Below are 25052 nucleotides of genomic sequence, written 5' to 3' on the forward strand. Positions count from 1 at the left end.
CAGAAGCTATACCAGGTTAATGTTATGCTGGGCCTATCCCCTTTTCTAGAGCAACGCCCTGCCCTACATGGGACAGGCGCCTCACACCATCAAGCCGCCCTCTATCCCCTGCTGGAGTGAGGCAATCTGCCGGAAATCTTGACACCATGGCTGTCAAGTAAAGATTTGGGTAGTCCCCTTTGGGTGCACTACAACATCAGCCTCCTGGCAATAGGACCCAACCTTTGATAGAAGTCTGAACTACACAGGCTGGCAGTGCGGCTGAGCAGCCAGGCGCATCTCAAGAGGGGTCAATGTGAGCAGTAGCGGAGTTAGAGATTCATAGTGACGTATTCAAATAAAAACAGATACTCAAGGTTTCTTGATAAAACAATCATTAATTTACCAGTCATTTAAACAAGCCTTCTTCAGAAGGGAGCAGTATGAAAACACTCCTAGGAGACAGGGCACAGGGAGTTTCGGCACCTCCCTCACTTCCTGCACCCACCAGACATTTGAGCCAGAGGCGGGTTTCACTCGCGAAGCCCGCCAAAGACGAAAATGAACAAAGGGACCAAAACTGGTTTGGCATGCAGAGTAAATCTCAAGGACCTAAACAGGAAATGGCGAAAAAAAGACGTCCAGGGCCATTTTGACGAAAATGGCACCCAAGGGTGCTTTATGCAGCTGCGAACACAGCCCGCGGTAAAGACAAACCACAATAGTAAAAAGTAACCACTGCCAGCAGCCATTAAACTAATTGTGTAAAGGGTGACATACAAAATGTTAATTCAGAAACTAGACAAAGGGGCTACTAAGTAACCCCTCCAACACTATTGTAAGCTAGTGTGTGCTGGGTCTCAAAGGTTGCAATGTAGGTAAAGTCAATTTCACTTTACTGCTCTTGGAAACAGTAGTTCATCCAAGAGTAAGGTCTCTAAACCTTGAGAAATCTAAAAGGCTTCCCTGTGTCACTGCACTAAAGGTGCAGTGTGACAATGCAAAAAGATGCCTATGAGTTTGTCAGACTCCAAAAAAAAAAAACAGTTTAAAATCACAGAAAAATACGAGAGAGTGGGAAAAAGGTCCCTCTCCAGGTTAAAAATTAAAATGTACTAGAGTCCCGCAAAAGTGCTGGGGTCTTCAAGGTAGAGAGGAATTAGCACATTTCTAAGAATTCTCCCCAACAATGGCCCTTCATGGGGAATATGATAGCAGCTCCTGCCACCTATTCCTGGAGATCACCAGACGCCCACCCAGACTCCATCTCCGATTTACTAGGCTTCCCTGCACAGATGCCCGGCCTCCCTGCTACCTTTCATTTACAGATGGAGAGAATAAAGCTAGTCATACTAGTTTAGTTTCACATTTCTATAACTATATAGTGTCAGGTTGGTTTATTAAGTGATGTGTATGTTCATCACCACCAATAGGTAGATTATTATTTTAGCCCAGCAAAGCCAAACATTACATCTGTACCAACCAGAACTGGTTGAATAGAAGGTCCTGGGCCTAAACTAAAGATTAGTGTCAGATCCTGGGACCACCAATTAATTGTGATCTAGGGCAATCATTTGGTCTTGCTGTTCTTCATCTGACTAAATTTAAGACCCTAGAAGTGATCCAGTTTGTAGTACATGCTAGTAAAAGAAATACCTCACTTAGTGGTTTGAAGCACTGACAAAGCTAACAATTATGGCTAGTAGATAGTGAACAGATTCTTTTTCAGAACATTCGCCATACAAATAAAAAGTTGCTTCCAAATGTGTGGGCCGATTTGAGGCTCTTTGTTACAGATGCTGCTGCGAATAATGAGGTCGAGTAAATTAAAACGCTGTTGGCTCTAGTTCTGCCTTCAATTTAAGTGAAAACGATTGTAAAAACAAGCATCACAGCACAAATAATCACAGGAAATCTAGGAGTGTGCAATTCAGACAGAAATATACCCAAGATAATGAAAGTTAATTCTTGTTTGTTCTAAGAAATATCTACTCGCGATAGATATATTTTAGAGCAAAAATAATGTTTACATAACATTTTATAATTTTGGGACAGAGTTTCCAGTATAGGGCACATTCTATGTTTGGTTCTTGGCGCTAAAATTCCTACAAAGTGAACAAGGGAGAGGGGAAAACATTCAATCTAATCTTGGGTAGCCTGGATTGAGAAAGAGTTCCGTGCCAAATTGAGAAATTCGCCCCCCCCCCCAAAGGTGAGCCCAAGCCCCACTTGTAAGGGTAGGGAGGTGAGCGCACTCCGCAATAACCTCCCTAGGGGTAGAGGCAAGTGGGACCTCACTAGGAAAGACTCCTGCTTAGGGGACAAACTCCTCCTGTGAGGAACTCCCTCAGGTGGTAGATACTATGACATACATGGGGTGTTACCAGATCCTGTGAAATACCAAGACTGGGACAAAAACTACAAAAACAGAAACTGAAGTACCAAGCCTGGGATGAAGAAACTCCTAATAGATACTGTTAAAAGGATGGTCTAGTAAATATTTTTTTAAAAAAAATAGATAGGCAATATAAAAAAAAAAAAAATAAAAGAAAAAAAAAAAACATACTAGCATTCTCCGTTTTAAAACTTCCTATGTAATATTTTGAGCTATTCAAGCTCAAAATTCGCAAAAGCAAGCACATGGGCGCATCCATTTTGTGAAATGGAGGCCCTCCTGTGCTGGCTTTTGCGGCACTAATGAAGGAAAAGTCAGCCAGCTGTAGTAAACAAAAGCTACCGCTGGGTGGCTTTCCCTTCATTAGTGCTGTAGGCAGAGGACGGGGACCAGAGACCAGAGCAGGAAAGCTGCAGCTGAATCTTGGTAAGTGCTATTTATTTATTTTTTTTTTAAATTAGCACTAGCTGCGTTTTTTTCTAGGTTTTCCAGCCTGGAGGAGCCTGGAAACCTTAGAAATAAAACTGCAGCTTTAAAAACGTTGTATTTATGTTTGCAGTCACTTTTGAAGCGACTGCAAACAAATACAACGTTACTGTGTTGGAAAACGCAGCTCCTCCAGCCCGGAAAACTTAGAAAAAAAAACGCAGCTAGTGCTTATTTCTTTTAAAAAAATAAATAGCACTTACCGAGATTCAGCTGCAGCTTTCCTGCTCTGGTCTCCGGTCCCCGTCCTCCGCCTACAGCACTAATGAAGGGAAAGCCACCCAGCGGTAGCTTTTGTTTACTACAGCTGGCTGGTTTTTCCTTCATTAGTGCCGCAAAAGCAAAAGCCAGCACAGGAGGGGCTCCATTTCACAAAATGGATGCGCCCATGTGCTTGCTTTTGCGAATTTTGAGCTTGAATAGCTCAAAATTTTACATAGGAAGTTTTAAAACGGAGAATGCTAGTATTTTTTTTATGCTGCCTATCTATTATTTAAATAAAACTTTTTACTAGACCATCCCTTTAACTTATAAGGAATGGTCATGTCCCTTTAAAATCAGGATGCCTGTTAGGGGGAATTTTAATTTCTGCGTTAATTCCCTGCAACCAGAGAGACCGCCAGCTCTTTTGCTGGACTTAGGACTATTTCTACCCTGGAGTAAGAAAGACCTTTTTCTCACTCCGAGTTTTTAACCAGATTTGGATTTGATGTTTACACTGTTTTTTGGAGTCTGCCAAACTCCAAAAGAATCTGCTTTTTGTATGGCGACACAGCACCTTCTGTGCAGTGTCATTGGGAAATCCTTTAGATTTCCCTTAAGGTCTAAATACCTTTTCTTGGGTGAACTACAGTACAAGAGTAAAGTGAAATTGACTTTACTTATCTTTTCTGTCTGTGGGGCCAGCACACACCATCATATGTTGAAAGCAGGGGGGGGGGGTTCCTAGTAGCCCCTTATCCTACATTCTCATGTAACATTTTTATGTTATCCTCACGACTTTAAACGGTTGGTGGTAGTTGTTTACTTTTTACTACCATTGTGCTTTTCTACCAGTTGCTGAACCCTCAGCTGCAGTACAGTACCCATGGGAAACCATTTTGTCTTATTTTTGCCATTTTCTGTTTGTGAGGTCCTTCTTGGGTTTTACTCTTGGTGTCGAGACAGGTCTGAACCGTTTGTCTTGCCTTGGGCAGGCTTCAGCCTTGAAGACCGCCCCTGGCTTAAGTGTCTGCAAGGACAGGATGTGAGGGAGGGTCCCGAAACTCCCGTCTGTTGTCTCTAGGAATGCCTGAATGCAACTAGTCCCGATTGGCTGGCTGTCCTTTTAGGACAGCCACCCTGCTGTGCGATTGACAGCCTAGGCTGTGCATGAATGGGAGAAACTTGTTTAAAAAGGTGAGGGTTTTGGGACTGCAGGCAGTCGACCACTGGGATAAACCACCAACGAAGAAACAGTGAACAAAGCTTGCTGCAACCTCCTGGACCTTTGAATTGCCCGGTGAAGCCCCGCTGCTGTGCCAACCTCCGAGTGCAATGTCGGCCACAGAACGAATCCGGATAGAAGCTCCAGGAGATTCGTAAGGACCATCCAGAAGCAGGACCCCCAGATCCAGAGTCCCCTCACCAGAGTGCAGGGCAGAGGGAGCGAGGAGAGTCCAACTGGTGTCCCAGATCTGCATCAGTGCCGTTTGCTAAGCGCTGAAACCGTGAAGTGCTGCTGAATCAAAAAGATCCCGTACCTGCTGACGACCTCCCAAACACTGCCACAAGAGCCCTCCAGATGTCCTCCCTCTTGTCGTCACGAGGCTCAGGAGGGTCTGCACCGATGTAGCAAGACTGAATCCAGCTGGACCACTCTTCTAACCAGAGCTACCGTTTAGGCTTGGGGTACTTTCCTTATTGCCTGTAGCCAGGCTCTTCTCACTTGGAATTGCATTGGCTTACCTTTTCAAGTGGATTTCAACTCCCTTCTCACAAGTTTAACAGCTTGTGGCCATACAAGTGATTTTTCTGAACTCTATGTGCAAGACTTTGATCCAAGAAGACTGCATCAGATCCATAGACTGTCTCCCAAATTACGTTGGCTGTCCTGGCTCCCTGATGGCACGCTTCTAGTCCATTGACTTTGATATGGTTTGTCCCTCATAGGTGGTAGCTTGGTGTATACTGGTACTGCTGGGAAATGCTCATCTATACTTCATTGGAGGATTTAGTTGTCCTCACATTTACTGAGAAACTGTTACAACCTTTTTACCTCCCCAACCCTTTCCTTTCCACAACCTCAGAATCTGCAAATTATACTAGCGTGATATTTAAATGCCATTACTGTCCTTCAGATTGAAGTCACGTCAGGGTGTAGGAATTGTGCATGAAACATATCCAAAGATTATCCACTTACTTGTTTTGATAGTATATTTGAACTGTTATAACAGATTGCCTTTTTAAAGAATGCTTATTTAAAACGGACATTAAATAACTATTTATAACTGAAACCTTGAGTGTAAGTGTTACTTGGCTACTTGTATTTACGGGTATTCATTTGTACAGCTCCCCATTTACCCCTCTTGAGATAGGCCTGGCTGCTCAGTTACACTACCAACTTGTGTAGTACAGACCTATACCAAAAGGTGGGTTACCTAATACCAACCAGATAAGTGTTGTATAGTCTCACACAGTGACTGCACCAATTCCTACCCAACAACACCCAATCCACCAAGACAAATGTGGATAAAGCGGGAGAGGGTCAGTTGGGGAAGGTCCCAAGCTTTATCAAAACACAGGAGTAACAGGGGATACCAGCTTTATCAACCTTGAAGGAGAAGGGTACCCGGAAGCCTGCTAGTTTCAAACTCACGTAGCTTTCAAAACGGCACACCAGAGCTACGGCAAACACGGAGCACAGGGGAATGGAGGAAGAGCCCAGTAGAAGGTGGACAGCAGGCCCAGGCAACATCTGACACCACCTGCACAAGAATGCTGCAGGGTGTTCGCTCACAAACCAGAGGACTAGGACACCGTGAGGAGATGAGAACGACATCGGAAAAGAAAAGATGTCAGCGGTTTATGAAGCGAATGTCTCCGCTGGAGAAGGCTCCCGAATACATTCTCCTACCGGAACTAAAGCAACAATGAGAATGGAGGCCACAAGCTGATTATACCATACAGTTAAATCGTCCCAGTAGAAAGTCTGAAACAGTGATTCTTTACAAAGGACGTACAAGTGTATCATTAGGGAAAGAACTGTTGTGCAGCTAACTAGAAAGAAGAATGGACAAAAATACCCTGGGAAAAGTAATTCAACATCCTGTACAAAACCAATACGCAGAGAACCACAGACAAAACAGGAGAACCATTAAAGGAACCCCAAGAGAAAGTCCAATAACAATGAATGAATTGAAGAAATTCGGCACAAAACCAATAAGCTGGTAGAGGAAGCAAGACATGGGAAAGAGCTTAGAGAAAGTAGATAATTGAACTACATCAAGTGAAGCCCAAAAATATTCAGTCAACTTTCAAGGATATACTGAGAACCTCAGACAAGAAAGGAGAACTAATAAAGAGAACCCCAAGAGAGGCATCCAAAAAAGGGAAGATAAAGCCCAATAATCCAATTAAGGAAATTAAGAGTTTGACCCAAGAAGTCACAAAAGATTACGGATTACATACTAATAAAAAAAACTGGAACTAGAAGTACCCCAAGGAGAAGGGAGTCATTCTCCTGCCCCAAGTTAGTTTTCATAGTGGTAGGGTCAGAAGAGAAGGGTTTGATATTGCTGGGAGCCATTTAGCTCCTGGCCACAGCCTAGGAGAGTGGTCAATTTGGCACCATCAGCTAACAAGAGCTACTTTTGGTTCCTGACAACTGATGCCCTACAACCACACCCATGTGGCATTCACTCAGTGTCTGGGAATTTGTATAATAAAAAGGAGCACTGTGAACCTCTAGAAAAGAATAATGAGCAAGTTTGCATAAAGGAAAAGAGATGACCACAGATTAAAATGTTGTGGCATTTAAGAAATTGCAACTGAGATGTATGCAGCAACAGAAACAGCACGCAAAAGAGTGAATGACAGATAGTAAGAAGGGTGTACAGTGTGAATGTGTTAAAAAATAAAAGTAAATCCCACCATTTCTCTGGCACTTCAGATTAGTTCTGGCGTGTGCCTTTTTCAATGAAAAAAAAAAAAAAAAAACCTACAAAAATGATTCCTCCCCCCAAATCTGCATTTTTTTTAAAGTCTTCTTATGCGCCAATTTCTTTAAGTTATCCATTAACACCGTTCTGCGAACTCATCAGGAGACATTTATAACTCTTAGGCCACGACGAGTAGCACCTGGTTAGAGGAACATCTTGACATCCAGGAGCTACTTATAGCTCCACAAATTCCAATTTCGAACCCTGGAAGAGGTTAGTTTTGGACAGCAGACATTCCTTTTGAACATTCACAACTGACGAGCACCTTAGTGAATATAGGCAGGAACCACCTATAGTGATAGGGAAAGATAGGCTTTATCCTGTTACCTTAATACAGTTGACACCAGATCCTCAGTGAGTCTGTCCTCCTGACTCGCCACAGTTCTTACTGGTTAAGCTCAAAGCTTTACTCATTGGTAATGCTTCGAGAGTTTAACCATCTTCCTCGTCCGGCTTCCATCTCATCACGCTGCCACTTTGTGATTTATGCGGACACCCACCTCACTGATCCCAGGGCTCCACATTAATTTGCCCACTTGTTACCAGTCACCACTCCGGTAAAGTCCCAGAGCCTCTGGTTTTATTGCTCAACTAATGCTGTATTTCGAGGGCCATATCAGGTAGCAGCGGGCTGTAGCCCAAGTGAAGCAAAGGAATGTAACGCTTTATATTACCACCAGGTACAGCCCACAGAAAAGGGCATTGTGGCCATTAGCAACCTGGGCCAAGTAGCCTGGGCAGTAAGGGTGAGACTACAGAGGAAAACATGAACCGTTGCAAGCATGTGATCCATGGATTCTTTTAGGTGAAAAATAAAGACACATGACCACCTGGCAAACAGAAGCTGGGGCTCCAAACAGAGCACCTCCTTTTCCATGGCATGGGTGTTAAGAGGCAGGGGGTCAGACATTGGAGATGCAGAGTGTGGCACTGGTAAAAGGTAAGGAGGTGGGGAGGGGGTGGGTGGGATGAGCCAAAAGGAGCGGGGTAAAGATGGCAGGGCCTAGGTGCAGGCCGACAAATAGGGCAAGTAACATCAATTTATGCTAAAAGTCCAAAAGGAATTAGTCTAAGGTGAGCATGTGTACAGGGTCTGTGCATGCTCAGTAATGTATTATGTGGACAGGATATTGACATTTAAAAAATTTAAAACAAAAACAAAAAAAAAGGAAAAAGAATCGCAAAGCTGAGATTTGTGCAAGGCCATACAAGGGTCAAGGAGCTCAAGCGGCATGCACAAGAAAATGAGATGCACATAACCGAGCAGTAAGAGGACAGATGCTGGTGAGAGGCAGGAGGGAAAAAAATAGGGTGCAACTGAGACAGGAAAGTCACGATACAAACAAACAGGCATGTCAGTGTATTTTCAACATCCAGTTAAACTGATGCCTTAGTGTTAAAAGCGTATTAGAGTTGTAACCATGCTAGTAAGCAGTACCACATGACCCAATCAAGGTGAATAAAACTTTTCATGCAGTTTTGTGTTGGTTTGCATCGAGTGGTGCACTGGGCGCTTTTGGAATTGAGGGTCAATTGTAGGGACTGGGGTGTGACAAGAATCTGATGAAGCAGTCAGTGACTCCCTGGGGAAAAGTCTTCCCCCATGTGACCAGGGAAGGGCAGAAGCTACTCGACTCCAACCCTGCCCGGGTGACTACACAGACTAAAAGATGGAGAATCTCCTTTCCCGATGCGGTCCGGGAAGCAGACAGGTTGTGGCGTGCAGCAGAGAACGCTCAGGAAGACGTTGGCAGGAGGGACGCGAGATCGGGAGGACTGCAGTCACAATATACAGACCAGTAGAAGGTCCGACGTGAATGCCAGAGTGGTGGCAAGACCAGAGAGTGCAGGAGACGCCGACGCGAAGAGATGGAAGATTGCTTTAGCCAAAGAAACCTGAAGGTGATGTCCAAGCAGCCAGCAACTACCGGTGAATCCAGGCAAGTAAAGGGGGACAGCAGGGTACTTTTCTGCGTGAACCGCACAGTGATTGAGAAGGGAGGTCTCAGTTCAGGGAACATGAGCAAGGGAGCTGGAACATTTAAGCAATCAATTTTTTTGCAAGACGTTGGGAAAACCCAAGCAGGGGGACGTAGTGAACAAGAATCAACAGCCACCGGGGATAGGGCAAGAACCCAATATTGTCAGAAGAGAAAACTCTGAAGTTTGGCAAAGCCCTGGCAGGAGAGTATACCAGGCGTGTGAAGAGAATATAAGACCAAAGTATAATACAAGTAAACTGGATTAACACCTGGCAGGAGAGTATACTAGGTGCATTGTTTGGAGAACTACAAACTGAGATGCGCAAATAAAATCCGGTAGGAGAGTATACCAGGTAGACTGTTTTGAAAGACATAAAACTAGACATTTTGAATCATTCCGTCGAGAGGAGAAGCAATCTCTTGACCCTGTGAAGTCTACAAACAAGAGGGAGGACGTTCTGTTCTTTAAGAGAAAAAGAGCAATCTCTTGGTGTTGTGAGCCATATAAACTGATATATTGAAACTTGAGGTTGTCAAGACAGGAGAAGCCATATCTTGACACTGCAAACCTGGTAAAGAAGAAAAGGATTTCTTTATTTTTTGGGAACATTGAAAAACTAGAAGGAAATTAATATCTGAACACTTATAAAGTAACTGGAATTCTAGGGGTAGGTAACCCCCTTCCTATCCTCATAGAACATTGGTTGTTGGTTTCCTTTTTGCACCATTTTGGATTTTTAAGTTGAACTTGCAAAGTATAGCTGCAAGGACGCAGCCAAAAGAAACATTTACCCTTTCACTTTAGGTTTAGTTTCAAATGCAGGGTCAGTTTAGGTTTTGAAAAACAGGACTTTCTTTTGGACATCCTGACTTGGACACTAGTCATTTTGGTTGAGTTAGGGAAATCCCTCATAGCTATAAGGAAATGTAGGTTTTTCTCCAACCCCTTTATCTTGAATAAACGTTTATAGCAACCAAAATATGCCTCAGTGTCAGACTCTTACTCATGACCCATCACAGGTGGCTGGGTACTAGTATGGTGGGTCAGGTATTTATGTAGTGAGGTAGCAGGGCACCAGGTAATGTGCTGTTTAGTGGGTTTGTGGTCAGGTAGGGGATGTCTGTAGTGCAATGGGTGGGGAGGCTGGGGGCCTGGCTGCAGTAGGATGGTGGTGACAATTATGCATTGAGGTTGTTGGGGAGATAGGAAGCAAGATAAGGAAGGGCAGTAAGTAGGCACATTTTTCTAATGGGGCTGAGGATCAACAGTTGCGAGTGGGCAGACTTGATGGCAGGTGGGATATTTGTGAAGTGGGGTTGCAGGAAACCAATTCGTATTTTTATGATGTGGGGTACACTGCACCAGATAGGTTATGTGTGCGTTTGGGGAGGCAGGACATCAGGCAATGTAGTTATGAAGTGGGATTGGTGGGGAAGCAGGTTGCCAGGCAGTGTATTTAAGTGGGTGGGCAGTGATTGTGTAGTGGGGTGCAAAGCAGGAAGCATGGGATAGGTGTAGTTTAGTGGACTGGGAGGCAGGATGACAAATGGGGTATTTGCATACTTGGGTTAGCAGGGGCCCAGGTAGGGTTTTTAGGCATGATTTGTGTAGTGAGGTTGCAGGAATCCAGATAGGGTATTTAGGCAAGTGGTGGGGAGGACAACAGTTGCACTGTTTTTGTAGTGAGGTTGCAGGGGATCAAGTAGTGTATTTTTTTAGTGGTGTGGGTGTACCCAGGTACGGAGGTAATATATTTGCCCCACTTACTCTCACTTTTTCAGATGACATGACCTTTGTGGACAATGTTCTTTACCCTAGTTGGTGGGCTCAAGTTTAGATCTATTAAAAAATGTCACATGTCAGTTTTTGCCGGTCTGTGCCAGAGTTTAATTAGTGCTATACAAAGAGGTTTGTGATCAATAAAAGGTAGTAGGCAAATCGTGAGCTCAACGCGATTTGGGATCACAGTCCCATCATCCAGAGCAGAGCATGTTAGGAAAGTAGCAAATACTCTTCATCCATCTAGACAACTAAATTCAGAGTGACTTTAGTGTAGGGGTTTCTTGTAGCCATCGTTAGTAGTATATAAACATAATATAACTTGTAATTAATGCATTAAAATATCACCTTGTTCGATTATTGGTGGGTCCTGGGAGTGGTCTATTCTTTCCATTCTAAGGACAGATTCCACGTTTCTCGATAGGGTAAAGAGAATTTCTTAACCTAAAATACTATATGTAGATGATGGAATATATAGCCAACATGTTTTTTTTCTGGTCAACTTTCATTAATTAGCAATGTATGTGCCTACCTTATTGGCAGTCCTGAGTGGGCATCTGGGTTGTCTGTTGCAAAACCTACAATGAAACCTAATGAGCACAGTCTGTAGGTGGGGGTAATCCATCCACGATCATAAGAATCATGCTTTTTGAGACAAGGGTGTAGGTAGCTTACTCTACATGGTCCTGGTAATTCAATACTATGGAAGGTTGGAGTGAGATAGAATAATTGCTTACCAGCGGTATCGACCGCTGCAGAGAGGTCAAGAAGAATAAAGAATAAATGAATGGTTTGCATTGATGAGCAAAAAAGATACTTGCTGACATTGAGGAGAGCTGACACTGCAGAGGTCGGATATGCAGATTGAAGGGGATCCCTGAGGTTGAGTGTGTCAATGAACTACGAATTGATTGAAAACGCTCTAGGATTTTGCAAAAATCACCTCCTTATATCCTGGAACCCATGCGTTCACTTATTCCAATGGATCGTTCACCCACCAGCCTCCCAGTTAGAACTGGATTCAGTCAGGCACACCTACAGACAAAGTTCCGGGCTCCTCCCTCACTTCTTGCCTTCCCAGACACACTGGAGCCTGGGCAGCCTTCAGGGTTTAAGCTTACCAAATGCAAAACTCACAAAGGTCTAAATCTATAGAAAAGCCCAGAAGGAAATGAAAAATGGTGAAAAAAAAGAAGCCAGGGGCCATTTTCGTTTCCTATGGGTGCTGTACTGCAGCTGAGAAATCAGCCTGCTAGTAACCTGCACAAAAGGTAGTAAAAAGAAGCCACTGCCAACCGTTTAAGTGGCAGTTACAATGTAACCCCCCCAAAACCCCACATAAGGTGGTGGGTGTTGGACCCACAAAGAGAAAGGCAAGCAAGATAAAATGATCCTTCTACTCTTGGGAACTGTAGCTCTCACAAGAGAATGCATTTAAACATTAAAGACAAGTCCAAGTGACTCCTCAGTGAAACTGCAGAGGGTGCTGGGTGACACCAAGTAAAAATCAGATGCTTGTATTCCAAAACCAAACTCCATCAAACAGTAGCAAATACAAATCCCAGTCAGAAAGAGGAGTGAAAGGTAAAACGTTTCACTCAATCAGGAGTCCAGAGTGCAAAGTCCAGAGTCTAGCACAAAAGTGCTGGGGGTTCCTCAGGAATTGGCACAGAAACTTCTGCCTAACAAGTTTCACAAATGCACCACCCAAAAAATGAAATTATTGCATTATAATACAGATAGGAGGGGGATGGGAGTATGAGGAGGGGAAACAAAGCGTGTATGTGTTGAGATTAGTTGCAGCCATGAATGTGTACATTGCATTTAATTAAAGTTACAGGGGAAAATAACATGCACAAAATATTTTAACATTGATTTACAAAGCAGAGGACCTGTCCTTTAAAGTGGGCGAGAGGATGTGGATATAACCAAATGATGCAGGAGAGGTAGAAACATGAACCAAGAGAAGGACAGTAGAGCATGATAAAGGAACAGGATAGTGGCGGAAGTGCTACGTTTTAGGATGAAGGGTGAGGGATAGGTGCTGTGGGGGCTGCTGTACAGAGGTAGGGGGAGAGATGAGGTGGCATAGAATGCTATGCCAGTGTTTTTTTTTTTTAGCAAGAAAGAGGAGGCTGGATTTGAATAACGGGAGTAGTGCAGAGAGGAAGAGCATCTCAGTAAGGGAGCGTGGAGACGAGAGCATAAACGAGAAGTAGCACAAGGGGCACGAGAGGTGGCAGGGAGCCGAGGATGATCAGAGAGCGAGAGGGAGAGCAGGAAGTGAGAAGGACCAATAGGTATGGTGGGGCAATTTCATGTATAGTTTAAGATGAGAATGAGTTTATACTTTGCCTTCTGTCTCATTTGATATGATAGGTTATTTATAACACGCTTAGTAAGCGCAGAACTGGGGATCGAACCCGAGTTGCTCAGTGTTGTCTTGCTTCCAAGGCGAGCATGTTGCCCCCAAGATATCCTCCCGAGACTGTTAACCAGCCCAACTGGCTTGGGAGGTGGAGGTGAAGAGTGCATGGCCATTTAAGTTGAGGAATGAAAAAGCATAGTTGGGAAGGCCATAGAGTAGACTGGCGCAGTAGTCTAATGCAAAGAGTACTAAGCATTGTTAAGGGGGAAGATGATTTCTTATTTTTCTCATGTTGAGGAAATTAAGTCTAGCCACAGTGGCAGATTTGGAAATGAAGAGCAAGATGTTTTGAGATGGGTCAAAAAGGACACCAAGGTTGCAAGCAGAAGCAGAGTAGGCAAGGTTGTGAAGAGGAGAATAAAAGAGAGGGACGAGAAATAGATAGCCTGTTTGGATGGGCAGTAGAGCACTTCAGTCTTAATGGAGTTGAGCATTAGTGAGTGAGATGCCATCTAATATTTGATGCTGTAGAGATAGAAGATCCGAGTGTCATCAGCAAAGAATTGATAAGAGAATCCATATCAGGGTACCAAGAGCAGAAGTATATAGAGTGAAAAGAAGCGGACCAAGGGCGGACTGTTGGCGAGACACCAACAGTAAAGGAGTGATTGGGGAGGTAAGGCTGTTCCAGGACACCTGGAAGCGTCTGGGTTAAGTTATGAAGCAAACTAAGTGAGGGCCTTGTCCTCGCAGCCTAGGAGAAAATGTTGAGAGAAGGTCATAATGGTTGATGGTATCGAAGGCAGCTGAGGTCAAGAAGAATAAGAATAAATGGTTAGCAAAAGAGATGCACTTGCTGACATTGAGGAGAGCAGACTCGGGAGTGCAGAGGTCGGACATGCAGATTGAAGGGGATCCCTGAGGTTGCGTGTGTCAACGAACTACGAGTCTGTTGAAAAAGCTCTAGGATTTTGCAATAATTAAGTAGAAGAGAGACAGGATGAAAGTTTGCAGGACAGTTATGATCTAGGGCCAGGTTTCTTAAGGATAGAGATGACAGACGTCTTGTAGGATCATGGGAAAGTGGCATCGTCGAGAGGCGCTTAAGAGGGAATCAAGATATGGAGCAACAGTGGGAGCTATGAGTTCACTGCTACGTGGAATTGACATCCTATTCCATCACAGAAACCTGGCTAGATGACAACTACAAAGTCATAATACACAGCTGTCTGCCCGACAACTTCAAATGCATACAGGTAAACAGGAAGAAAAAAAATGTATGTACATACACATTAAAACTGCTGACCCACTGAACATCTCGAACTGCAAATCCCTAGTTCTTCACCCGACCCACAAACAGACCTCACATACATACATCAATAGAGCACCGACCTACGACGCAACATTCATAGAAGCCGTCACGAGCCTGGCCAAACATGATCACTTATTAATCCTCAGGGGTTTCAACATATGGTTTTGATGAAGAGAACGTGGACTCCCAGATATCACTAACCAAACAGCTTGAGACAATGAGAACACGATAGATGGTGAAAGGAGCGATACTCAGCAGGACACTGAATCCAATCTTCGCCAATAGAAATAAATAAAAAGTAAAAACAAAAATATAAACACTGATCTCAACTGCCCCACCAATACAAATACTATGGAGCAACCGCCTCATTATACTTTTTGTGATCCAACTACCACCAAAAAATCCCCAGATCTTCTAAATTACTCCTTTTGGTAGTATTGCAGAACAAGAATACACAAATCATTGATCGCAATCCTGGAAGCAACTGAAAATAGACCTAATCCAGAAAAGGATTATGGAAACAATGACAGCATCTCCCCAGAAAAACGCCTCACGAAAAAAAAAAGGCAGTGGCAAGATGATTTATGCCCCACCTCAATACAATGGAAAAAAATAAAAAATAAACCACACCCTGAAACTAGAACAAGATGGAGGAAAAACTACGACCAAGTTAAAACAAAAACTGCTCATCTAAAACAAATCCGATCATACAAAAAGGAAATCCTTCAGGCTAAAAAGAAATACTATGATGACCGGATCACAACACCCAGAACACTCATCAAGATCGTAAATGAGATGAGAAATCCGCCTGGATGCAATAACACCTATGCCGTCACAGAAATTATGCTATGATCTTGCAGACCATTTTAGGAATAAAAATCAGCGACATACACCAGATAATACAAAGCAGACCAGATAATACAAAGTAGACCGCGCACCATCCCCTACATATCCCAGGAACACAGAACAAGCTGAACAGTTCGCCCAAATGACAAGAGAAAAATAGCAACAAGGCAGGCTCCCCAATGGATCCTTACCCACAAGTTATCTATAAATCAATCCTTCGACAATGTACACCATCGGAATGCAACCTAAACCTCTTCAGCCCATCACTCAACGGGGAGATTACTGAAAGCATTCAAATTGGCCTACATCAAACTGCTCTTCAAGGATACAACAGGCGATGTAGAAGTCCTCACAAACCACAGATCCATCTCAAACTTTCCCTATCCAGCAAAACTATCAGAGACCCATGTCTTCGAACAAACACTGGTACATGTAGAAAATCACCAACTATTGGACCAGGCACAAGTTGGCTTCAGACCCATGAGAGGGACAGAAACGGCTCTTCTCTCTATATGGGATGACCTAAAAAACAATGCAGAACACCAAAATCTCTGCACTAATACTACTCAACCTCTCTCCAGCATTCGATACAGTCAATCATAACATCCTCATCAAGATATTGGAATTAATAGGAGACACTGCTCTCCATTAAATCATTGCCTCAAAGAACAGAAACAGTATGGATAACCATTCAAATCCGCACCGCAGGATACCACAAGGACCCTAGTCATCGCTGTAACTCTTCAACATCTACAGGACGCCACTAAATCAACCTTATCAAAAGACAAGGCTTCACTGGCTACAGCTACGCAAATCACCTACAAAATCGGCAACGAACAAGAGGAGAACAACGCCAAGACTGTCTAAAACAGGGGTACACAACTGATTTTGCTGGACGGCCGAATATACCACCAAGTCCCATACAGTGGGCCGCACTACCCATGGGAACAAGCGCATGATAGGCGCACCGGTGTGTGGATTTGAGCAGAAAAAACATGGTTTTAAGATGGACTTTATTTATCCATTTCTTATAATAACCCGATACATAGCCTTTTCATGCCATACCCACTTTGATTTATTTGTGTTATGCGACTGAAATCATGTTTTAAATAGAAGTCAAACTGCACATCTCATGATGCAAAGACAAAAAAAAATAGACCACTGAGGCTTCCTACAACTGATTAAACTCATGTGACTGAGGGCCATAAATAATGTCCTGAAGGGCCACATTCGGCCCGCGGGCCATATGTTGTGCACCCATGTTCTAAAAAAATACCAATGGATGAAGACTAAACCTCAAAATCAACCCACGCAAGTAAGAAATCATGATCACATCCAACAACCAGGGAAGCAACTAGTACACTGCATGGCCCACAGAACTGGGAACATCCACACCATCCAAAGGTAAAAACCTTGTATTCCTAATGGACAATTATCTAACCCTAGAACTGCAAATAAACGTGATTAAGAAATGATTCTTCCATCTACATACAATCAAAAAGATTTTACCATTCCTCTCCTTCACGCACAAAACACTGCCCATCATCTCCCTCATGTCCAGGATAGACTAAGTCTACAACTTATATCTCGGAATGCCGGACTACTTACTGATCAAACTGCAACAAATACAGAATGCAGCTGCCAGACTCCTCAAATTTTCACAAAGGGGCCATATCACTCCAGCGCCAAGGATGTTGCATTGGCTCCCAGTCAATAAATAAAATCACCTTCAAAGCAAAACACAGAGCAATCCACGGCCAAGGAGCGGAATTCAAAACAAAACAAAAGCACCATCTACCAGCCAACTACAACACTCTGATCATGCAACAACATCCGCTTAGAACCTAAACCATACACGGTGGGAAAAAAGCTTGGTGGATTAGCATTCTCCTGCTAAGCCGTAACACTCCCTCACTAGACAAATACGAACTATGAAGGACCATATAAAATCCATAAAAACTTGCTCCGAACACGATGAAAACCTCTGAACACCCACCCCACCCCCACATACCAGGGAATGAACACACAAATGAAAAGGAGTGGGGATTAGACCAGCCAGAGTAGAGTGCAGGGAAGAAGAGCGGCGTCTGAATGAGAGGGATGGTAGGGTCTACCTTTCCCTAAAGAGGGTCCAAGAGGAAACGGGCCCAACTTAATTGGGCTACTGCTAGAGGACCCAAGAAGGAAACAGGGGTGATAGTTGTGTGGAAAAGATAGACCGCAGGCCACAGGGAACACCCTGTCCACCCTTGGAGGGACCCGTGGGGGTGGTGGTTACTGCTCACTATGGTGTGCTAAAGGGGGTGTTGACACTGACTAACCCTGCTGGGAACCCATACTTCTGCATACACGGTAGGGGTGGTAGTTTTAGCACACCTGAATGTACAACAGCGGAAGGGACATGGGTCACAGTTATACATGAGAGGGAGTAGGAAAAAGCACGACCACCAACCAAACGCATGATATAAGAACCTTCAATATAACTATGTGTGGGGAATGGAGGGTCGATGGGGACACATGAAGGGTTAGACCTGGAGGAGAAGGTCAAGAAACACATTAGGGTTAGTGGCGGGTAAAGGAAAGCACTGTCGGAGGGTAGAGGTGATGGAGAAAAACGAGTAGGTTGAGGGGATAGATGGTGCTTTGCAAGGTTGTTTTGAAAGTTGGAAATGTATGAAGCAAAGTAGAGAGCTACATTGTTAACAGAAAGAGTAGAGAAGTGTTTAGGAGGTGAGAGAACAGAGTGGAGAGATTTTCGGAGGTGCTTAGATTGAGACAGATCACGTTTGGCAGAGTTGAGAGCAGAGGAGTAGTTTTGAAGAGCAGTCAGGTAGATTTGGCGATCTGAGGAGTGTCTAGATATTGTCAAGTGCAAAGGTTTTCCACTCATTGTTTTCAGGGTGGGTATGGTAGGTGTAATCCAAAAATGTGGAGGGGAGGGTTTAGGAGTGAATATAGTTAGAGGGAAGTGAGAGTAGAAGGAGAGTTAAGGTTAGTGAAGGCTTGATCAGTGGATGGAACAGTGAATTTTGTATTGGAGGGGAGAGAGTGGTGTAGGTTAGGGAGGTAGATACAGAATTTGGAGGAGAAACTTGCACTTGGTAATGGAAGTGGTATGGAGAGAGTTGATTGAAGAGGAGAGACTGAGACAAAGGTGATGGAATGATCAGAGGAAGAAGGAGCAGTGGAGATATTAGCGGCAGAGAACAGGAAATGAGAATAAGGTCAAGGGAGATAACATTTGAATGAATGGGCAGAAGAGAGCAAGAGGTTAAGGAGAAGAGAGCTAAAGTCAGTGGCTAGAGGAGAGGACAGAGAGGGGAGTTTAAAGTCACCAGTGGCAATGAGGGGATAATGGGAAGGAAGAGAATCCGTTGTGAGAGGTGGTAAATTGACTAGCAGAATCAGGTGGCTGATAGAGATGCAATATGAATGCCATGGGGAGCAGATTGTGGAGAAAGTGTATTCGAAAGAGGGAGAAATATCAGGAGATGGGAAATTTGGAAGATGCAAACAGTCGGGTTCAATGTCTTATAAACGACTAAACAAGTGAACGCAAAAAAAAAATAACGATGTTTTTCCTTTTGAGGCGGGGGCGTAAACCCTGTTTACCCTTGCTACAAACCCACCACAACCCCACAAGATTTAACCCTTTACCCCAAATATCTTGTACACAAATGTGGTATTTTTCGTTATAAATGTCATTCGTTATTAACACTGTATACCGAAGAGCCTTACCTCAGCACCACCCATAAATTGGTCAGGGAGAGTGGGCTACGGTGTAAGCAGTGTTGTGAAGGGCAAGTGTTGCAGAGTTGAGGGAGAAATCCAGGTTTCTGTAAAAGGGAATTACCCAATCCGACCATTCACATTTGGTTGTTGGGTCATTTTGACCTAATTATAGGTCTTACTTTTGACTGTATTATTAGGAAGTTGACAAAAATTGCTCAGGCCCCCCCATTTTCAATGATGAACTAGTCAAAACAGGGGCCTGAGCAGTTTTACTGCAGGCCGTCTGCCCACGAACAAAACAGGGGCAGATCATATACATCCTGTAAGAGCAATAAGGTCAAGAGAGGGAGCATGGGAATGAAGTAAGTGGAAAATAAAGAAAGGTAAAGGATATCTTGTGGCAGATTGTGCTTGCCAAAGAGCAATATAACAAGAGCAAGATGTAGAAGCATACTGATGTGAAGTCTGCAAAGGAGAGGCGCTGGGGTAGATGCAAGAAGAGGACATGTGATGAAAGTTATGGTTGGAGGTGAGCAAGAAGAGGAGTGGCGTCGAGGAAAGGAGCTAAGGATAGGACGAGAGTTAAAATTGTTTTGAGCTGAGGAGAATGAAAAGAGGCGGGCTAGGCTGAGCAAAGACGCAACTGGTACTCACGAGCAGGTAGCAGGGCACAGAAAGGCAAAGAGGCTGGCGCTTTTTCCTCAGCTGTTTGCCTTTCACCTTGGGGTAATGCAGACCAGCACGACCCAACAAAGAATATTGGAAATGTTGCACCTTTGGTATAATCAAAATGTCTTCTGTAGCAGTATATATGTCCTTCAATGAAGGACTATTAAAAAAAGACATTAGCAAAGCCAAGAGTGTTTTATTACACGCCCAAGTACTCACAACCCTTTGCAGTTACCATCAATGCCCTATTAGCATCCTTACAGCAGTGCCCGGCTGCTCCGCGTGCCATGCCAACAAAACGGTTGGCATTACCAGTGCTGGATTGATGGGCATTTATGACTGATGTAGCTTTTACGTGCATTCTCCTGCCTTTCTAAACGTGATGCACGTTTTAACGAGGATACCGTGGAGTCCCTCTAAAAAACCCCGTCTCGCTCCTTGCACTTGGGCAGAAAGTCAGGAGAGTATAACGTGTGCAGGCCCTGGAAACTACCCCTCTCTACACATATATCGCTTTGGTTACCCGAAAGCTTCAATGACACATTCCCCACGCCCGCTCCAATCCAGGAGCCCTAGCACCTCACCTTCACTCTGCAGTCGATCTGAATGCCCTTCAACCAGCCAGACACCCAGAAGAAACAGAGACCGCCCCTTACAGCGGAACTACGGGGAAAAGGGCCCAGCCTCAGCGTGCAGGCAGAGACCACGGCAAGGATTGGTTCAAAAGGCTGTCCGTCACAGGTAAGTCACAATCAAATCCTTTTAAAAGTTAAAAAAAAAGTATACTGTTCTGTGTCGAGGCCCAGTGACATTTCACTCGCGAGCACAGTCAGCGTGCTTTATAGCACCGGCAAATCCAAGTGCGTAAATGTAGCATCCATCTTTGAGTGGTCTGCGTTTTGAAATAAGGGATATGCCGGTTGCTACAGATATTCCAGGTTTACTAAGGTTAAAATGAATAACTCTAAACCTGTTTTTATAAATATGAGCTTAGCTGGGTATTGCCCTTACCGACTGTCAACTTAAAAAAAAATAGCTCGCACTTAAAGAACATATCCGTATATATGTACAACTGTGTTGGTTTGCTTCTTTTTGTTCAAGCATACTTATTATTAATTATGATATATTTAATTTAATAATTATTTGCAGAGTTTGTGGTATCTTTACATATAGCCCTTTTATACTTTGATGTTGTCTGGTGTACGCTTAATACGGTCCAATTTAGTTGTTTGTAAGGCATGTCGCGAGAGACACAAATCTAGCAGACGTCGTGTCATTATTGTATAATAATGGTAACTAAGAACAAACTCCTCGTTTATTGAAAAAAATAAACTTGTGTTAGTGAAACATTCAGTGTACATCGATAAACACGTATTTTAATTTTTTTAAATATTGAAGTAGTAAGGCATATTTAAATTAGTAATTATCAAACATTTGGTTGCCATCAATGCTCGTGGTAAATGCGTTTTGTGTCATTTGTGCACCTATGAATAATACAACTGATCTAAGGTGTTAACAGTATGATATAAAATACAATATATATGACTACACTAAGGTCAACGTTTTACTTGTTTAACTTCCTAGTTTAATTAAATGCATACATTTTTGAATTTGCTATTGTATTTTTATAACTCTCAATAAAAATCAGTTAACGGGAAACTGATCTAAGATGGCCGCCTAGCATGGCACACCTTCCTCACGCGTTCTAGTGCTTTTACTATCTTTCTAGTCAGGCTTTTCCAATCTCTCTGGTCTTCGGAGGAAGTAGTTTTTTGACCCGCATGGCTCTGCTTGTTTCCGGGTCTGAAGCATGTGTGGATGTTGATGGCACAGCTGAGTTTCGTGAACTGATGAGAACTTGAATGGTAGTCGCAACACATTGGTTTTGAATTGCAGGCGTACTTCACAGAAGCAAAGGTGAGTGCATGTGCTTATCACGCTGCAGCACACGCCTCATCCTATTAGCTTGTTCTTTTAAGGTGGAGGGCATATTAAATTAGTGGAGGCATTGGTAGAACGATACACGTTTATAACGGCAATAGTGTTGCTACATGCTCTGTTTTTTTCTATGGATCCCCTGTTAGATCTTCCATGCTCCTTATAATTATGTACTGTTCTCTTTGTGTTTTGGAGAGGATTGTCGAGACCTGTTATTTCTTAGCATTCCGGAATTTGAAGTCCTGCATTTATAACGGGGGAAATCCAGGACTACAAGTCCCAGACTGCAAAGTAAAAATCTGAACTATATAATCCTCTGCAAACGAAATGCATGTTATGTTATTGGGATGTAAACCGTGCGCCCTTGCAATTTGTGTATTCTCAATGGTCTCTTCTGGACCTGACAACGAAAGTGGGTTGGTGGGCTTGGGGGAGGGAGATAGGGTCTCACAGCGAAAGAGTTGGAGTTGTGTTTAACTCATGGTATGTTTAGAAGAAGGAGCAACTTGTTTGTGCGGGTGTGTTTTCTAGGTGGGTATTGATTTGTACACCAGAGTCATTTTGTTTCCAGGTGGGAAGCAGTCGGATGGAGAGGTTTGCAAGTTAATTCGAGAGTTGGAGATTTTTGTGATATTTAGGCCAGGAAAGAGCGTTTTTTTCTAGCTGTTATTGTTGGCGTTTATACGCTCAACCTTCAAGGCAATATGCGTGGGAATCTAATGATGCGGACTGGATCCTGCCATTTATGGAGGAGGACAAAATATCTATCTTCAGTAAGAGTAGTAGTTTTCATGCCTCGGGCCCAAACGGGCTGTGCAACACTTTTCAAGAATGCACCCATGTTTTGGGCGAATATCCTCTTTTTGCAAATTATGAACCACAAGCAAACTCCTGAATTCTCAGAGATTGTGCACATCGTACCAATATTTAAACCACCATTGGCAAAGCCAACAGTTTTGGCTTTGGCGAAGACATGGTATTGGCATTTGCCAGGGATTGACAAAAGGTACGCTGTAAGACTAACAGCTCTAACATTCTATTCCAGGGCATAGCATTCCAGAGCCTGGAAAAGCCCTATCTGATGCATATTGACAAGGAAAAACTGTTGGCATTGCCAAAGCTGCCAACGCTTGTTTTTAACAGAACTTCAGTGCAATAAAAAGATGTGAAGACACACATACTGCTAATGAATCCATTGGCTGAAGGCAAACTTGTTTAAGACATTTGTATTATACCAGCAGTTTCCCATTTACAGATGCAATTAAGCCATTAACTGTCAGCAGAATCTTTATTTAGAGATACTGTATTGGACCCGGCCCCTCCTAAGAAGTAGGGCTCTTCCGAATAGCATATTTAGTATTCGGTCGAATACCGAATAATTTGTCAACTATTCGGCCTAAACCAAATCTGAAGCCGAATAGTTGCTTTATTTAATAAATCATGTTCCAAACTTCAAAAAAACACACTTATTACAAAAAAAACAAATAAAACACCATTTTAAATTCATTCTGTACTTTTATTTCTCTTCATTGTAATTAATGTAGCTTCTTTATTTAAAGTATAAAAGTCAGAAATAAAGCAGATTTAACCGAAATGAAGGGACCAAATGTACAGAAGATTGTTGCATATTCAGTGCCAGTTAAAGTAGGATGCTTCACAAATGCAAAAGGACTACCTTTGTGAATCCGATGCATTGCATTCTCTATCCAGTTACAAAGTTGATGCGGTCGAGTTTCGAAACTTCTTTGCAGCTCAATGGTTCATGCCGGCTCATGCAGGACACAAGTCAAGAGGCAATCTGAAATGCATGAATTCCATCTCACAGCTATTCACCTGACCCAAACAAATGCTGCTCGCTTTTCACTTATCCTAGCCACTCTTTCTCGTCAATACACAAACCTATGCAACTTATAATTTCCTGATAAAATATCAGATAGTGTTAAACTCAGGACACCAGTCCATAAAAAAAAAGGGGGGCGGACTATAATGTACGTAATGGGAAGTGACATGACAGGAACTGAAAGTATCTATGCACATTTTGTTTGTTTTCTCCAACTGAAAAAAATGCACATTGCATATAAACATTTGCCAAAAGAAAAGATGTCCCTGTGTTGTTGCAGGCTAAGTATAAAAGATTAGCACCTTTTTTGTCTAAGAATCTGTAACAAAACGTGCCCTAAAGAGCAGATTACAATACAAGATATTTTTCAGCTGTGTGATAGCAATTTGTCTGGTCTAATTCTATTCAGTTTTGCAACCTGAAGTCTATATTTGCCTTTCTGAGTTTGTTGCATTGTATTCAAATGAGAATGTCAAAGTATTCGGCAAGAGCCGAATGGCTTTTTTTCAGCCGGGACTTACTCAAAGCCAAAGTTCGGTAAACCCCTACTAAGAAGTGACAATCCCCCCAATAAATGTTTCCATTTCCAGCACTGAGGGGGAGGGGTTGTGAGTTGGGATGCACAGCACGTAGTTGGTTTTAATATATATATTTTTTTTGATCCACCAATTGATGGCCAGTCCAACCCATAACCTTCTCCTGCAGCACCACATCTCAACTTTTTGGGTTCTCTTTGAACTGGCTGTATTAGGCAATAACTAACTATCTTTGTGCTGTGTATGGCCTGCCAGTTATTTCTAAGCCTTGTTTTGAGATTTAATGGCTTACTGTAGAAGCTCATTTAATACAAGTGACATTAAGCACTAATTGAGTCATAAGCAATATGCGTGTCCTTGCATATGTTCCTTGTGCTCATGTCCTATTAAAGCAAACAATGGCAAAGCTGACAGTTGTGGCGTGTTTATTGATTTTTGATGGCATTTGCCAGGCCTTGACTACTTATGGCCAGCTACTCTGACCATTTTCTTGCTGTTATCTTATGGCCAGGTGGTACCATTATGGCATGCCTGACAGATGCTACGTATCCCGTGCCTACAAAAATGGCAACACTGTTAGCTTTGCTACTGCTTGTATTGAAGTGACCCAGACCCACGACTCCCAGAATGCCATTTATGAAGATATGAAAGTAAAGAAGTAGGGCATGGCATCATGTTACCTCATTGTGGCGCTGTCCCTTTAATGGAAGCGCACGCCGCCGCGTGCAGTATAGATAAAGAGGGCGTTCCTGGCCGCGGCAGTGCGACCGGGAAGCACGAGCAGTACGGATGTCTGTGTCTTTGTCATCTGCTTGGGGGCTTATGGGGACTGCAAGAGGGGGCTATGGAAACCTCCCAACAGTGGCGACGAGGTGGGGATAATGCCTGGGCCCGGCGGTGATTTGAAATATAATTTATTTATTTTTTCTTCCCGGAGCGGCATTTCAATTGAACTTCGTTTCATGCCGTGCATCGACCACACGGCTGGCG

At 43.3% G+C, this 25052-nt stretch overlaps 2 protein-coding genes across 2 annotated transcripts in view; one reads left to right on the top strand and one right to left on the bottom strand.

Moving 5' to 3' along the window:
• The window catches only part of ATP5MK (ATP synthase membrane subunit k), a 38428-nt gene extending 17959 nt beyond the window's left edge, over positions 1 to 20469 (bottom strand). Inside the window, exon 1 of the mRNA XM_069611703.1 lies at positions 20333 to 20469. The gene's annotated coding sequence lies outside the window, so the exon portion shown is untranslated. The remainder of the gene's footprint in view (positions 1 to 20332) is intronic.
• A 1042-nt stretch (positions 20470 to 21511) lies between these two features.
• PDCD11 (programmed cell death 11) overlaps positions 21512 to 25052 on the top strand; it is a 1291633-nt gene continuing 1288092 nt past the window's right edge. The window contains exon 1 of the mRNA XM_069611704.1: positions 21512 to 21665. The gene's annotated coding sequence lies outside the window, so the exon portion shown is untranslated. The remainder of the gene's footprint in view (positions 21666 to 25052) is intronic.

The sequence above is a fragment of the Ambystoma mexicanum genome, chromosome 8 (assembly GCF_040938575.1).
Source record: "Ambystoma mexicanum isolate Mex_15411 chromosome 8, UKY_AmexF1_1, whole genome shotgun sequence".
Lineage (NCBI taxonomy): Eukaryota > Metazoa > Chordata > Amphibia > Caudata > Ambystomatidae > Ambystoma > Ambystoma mexicanum.